Genomic DNA, 3,185 nt, shown 5'->3' on the forward strand with positions numbered 1-3,185 from the left:
TAACATCGTTTCTTGGAAAAATGCAACTGCTTGTCAAAAAGCAAGACATATTTTCAATGTTAGATATATTTTGTTTTTATTGTTTTTACCCAAGGATCAGAATGGGATGTCACCGTCACACGGAAGTGCTTCTGTCGTAGCGCGTGCTATTTGATCAATAAAAGAGTTTCTCTACCGAAAAGCTATTTGATTCAAATCAAAAAAACAGTGGCGCTACCACCACGCTACTGAAAATGTAGTTAAACTAGTAACAGCATTACTTTTAGTGACGCTACTGCTCAACACTGCCAGCTCCTCTTCTCTGTCACTGACAAGGTCACAGGTCTGTTACACACTTCATGCAAAAGTATGCAACAGACATTTTCATTTTAAACATGTTCTCCCATTCATTTTAAAACAACTGTTGTTGTCTAGACAACAAAACCTCATACAGTAGTATAACTCTTCATTAGGGTTGCATAAAAATACAGCCATGCTTTCTGCAGTTGGCCACAAGTTCTCATCTACATCACGCCTTATGAAAACTCAAAATTTCAAGGCAACTTACTGCACTCGATTTTTGAGTTTTGAGGCTAACTCAAATTCCTAAGTTTTGAAAAAAACACCAATTTCCACAAACAAAGCAAATTTCCATGTTTATTTTTAACAAACATTAAAGAAACACATGACTGTATCATTCAAGATGGAATCTGTGCTCAGTCCAAGTTTCTCCAAATTCGCGTAACTCACAGAAAAAGGTTGATGTCTTCTTACAGTCCGGCAATGTAAGGCGTGATTTAAATGCAACACAGGGCCAGTGAGCTCCTCTTCTGTGTCGTAGTCTACGGCTCAATAGATCTTGTTGACACAAAAGGCAAGTTAGTTAATTTACTTTTAATGGATCTATACAACAAAATATTCTCACACACTTTAACAGTGTCCTGTGCACGACCACACTGCCTTCTATTTAGGCTGTGTATATACTGTATTTCCTTAAATTGTGATTTGATCTGCTAGCTGTCTGTTCAGTGTTTTTCCTGGAAGAAAATTCACAGCCTTGCCTCTGAAATTGGAAATAAATATAGTGACTCTACATATGAACATACGTTGTGGTTGGTGGAACCTCAGTACCTCAGCACCAGCTTCACAGGACAACAGCTGTAAGAATTTAGCATTTGGAGATAAACAAATTAGTTGTTATACATTTTGTGAGGAATATGCAGGGTCAACGTTGTGAATGTAAAAAATGCACAAAATGTACTGAACACTGTGTGGGGGCATGTGCAGGTATATACACCATAGACTGTGTAAAAAAAGGTATACACTTACACAGTTGTCAGTTTATAAGGTTCACCAAGAACTAATTCAGTGTAGCTCTGAAATAAATCCTTCCTTCATGAGTATTATAATGAGTTTTTAACGTCTTTTTGAGTCATGGTATAATTTACACTGAGAAGTGTTCAAAATATTTAGTCCATCCTATACATGTATAAAAAAAAGTACAGTTGACAAAATGTTAAGAAGATCTCTCAGTATAACCCCATGGTTAACTAGCACCATAAGCAGCCTTCAAATTGACCATTAAATTAAATACCTCTGTCAAACAAATTCAATAAACTTACCACCACAATACCTATCAAAGAAAGGTTTTAATGCAGAGCCATTGTATTTCATTGCATTAGTTTTGTCTATGTGTACCTAACATAACTAGCAAATGCCTTGACAAAATGACATGGTGGGTGGGGCACACTTAAATACATTTATGGGAAACCCTGAAGGGTAACGTTATATGGCCATAAAAAATAAATTACGGTAGTTAGCAGTATTTATTTTTGATGTAATGCATAAATGAATAGTGGTTCAAAGTTCTCTGACAATCAGCTGTTTTGTTGTTGATGCTCCCAATGCACTTCTGAACCGTGCATAGCGACTCTGCGCTCCATATAGACATGGAATTTATCAAACCATTGTTTACCATGCTAACATTAGCTGACAACTTAGTTAGCAAGCAAGCTACAGTGTAGCATCAAGCACATGATTAAACAAAAGAATTCACTACTGCAAAGCAAGACTTTCAAAACTATATTCATATTCAAACAAAACTCACCTTTTTGACTTCAGATTCTCTTGAAGAAAACAGGGAAGCTGTCCTGGTACGTCCAACACTGACATGTGGATGAAAACCCCTGCAGGACTGTTTAGGAAACCCCATCACTTGAGTTGTCTGAGCTCCAACTTGTGCCACCATAAATTTTGCACTGAGACCAACTTTATACAAGAAATGTAATAAAGTTAGTTGAAGAAACTATTTTAACAAAGTTTACAATGCCATTACGTATTTTTTGTTCAGTTTAATCAAAAATCTAATTAAGATCAGCAATTATAGGTTTTCATTTTTACAGTGTAGGTGCTGAAGAATGGAGAGTAAGGCTGCGTTCCATTCACCTCAGAAGTTGGACCTCAGGTCTCGTATCGACGTCATATCCATTGAAAAAGCAAGGAAACCTGAGTTGGATACGTTTCAGTTGCCACACGACACAACAAGTTGGACAACAACATGGACATATTGTAGCAACAATGACCATTGTTGTTGTTAGCAACATCGAGTTAGCCAACTTTTCTGGTCTCCAAACTCTGGAATACTGGATATTGGGACCCAAACGCAGGACACAGATGCAGGACAGGATCAGTTCGTCAGACAAACACTAAGTGTATAACTTACAGTTACAAAGTGCCAAAACATAAGGTGAACCAACAGGGTAATTCTACAAAGCAGGGTATACAAAACCCAACTTATAAATACAAAACATAACAGAAAGAACCGAACAGGCAATCAGACATACAGGACACTGACGACACGCGGCACATACAAGACAATGCTCCCACAGAGACTGAACAGAATCACAGGTAATCCACAGGGCCAGATATGGTCCTTTCATATTTTTGTAATCATTTGAGGCACCCTGGACATTCAAGTGCTTAGTATTTATGCTGAGAAGTATTTTTTTGTTAGTTTGTATGGTTATCTTGGTCAGCCCACTATAATAGCCTGCTATGTTTTTGATTGTCATCGTTTAACATGCTTTGTGTCAATTGAGGCAGAGAATATTTAAACATACAAAAGTAACAACAGCAACAAAGCCTGTATTAATCTAAGACTGTTCTTTTGCTGTATTGCAGTTTATGTTAAATCCTCTGGCACCTGA

General features: G+C 37.2%; 1 long non-coding RNA gene across 1 annotated transcript; it reads right to left on the reverse strand.

The window, feature by feature from the left end:
• Positions 1-622: 622 nt before the first annotated feature.
• On the reverse strand, positions 623-2,021 carry LOC119913102. Its single transcript, XR_005446370.1, has 2 exons — positions 1,086-2,021; positions 623-837 (listed from the first exon to the last, which is right to left on the reverse strand). It is a non-coding gene; the product is annotated as an uncharacterized LOC119913102 (long non-coding RNA).
• Between the last annotated feature and the right edge of the window lie 1,164 nt (positions 2,022-3,185).

The sequence above is a fragment of the Micropterus salmoides genome, unplaced genomic scaffold, assembly GCF_014851395.1.
Source record: "Micropterus salmoides isolate LMB-PRFRI ecotype aquatic unplaced genomic scaffold, ASM1485139v1 Ms_hic_scaffold_2, whole genome shotgun sequence".
NCBI classification, from domain to species: domain Eukaryota; kingdom Metazoa; phylum Chordata; class Actinopteri; order Centrarchiformes; family Centrarchidae; genus Micropterus; species Micropterus salmoides.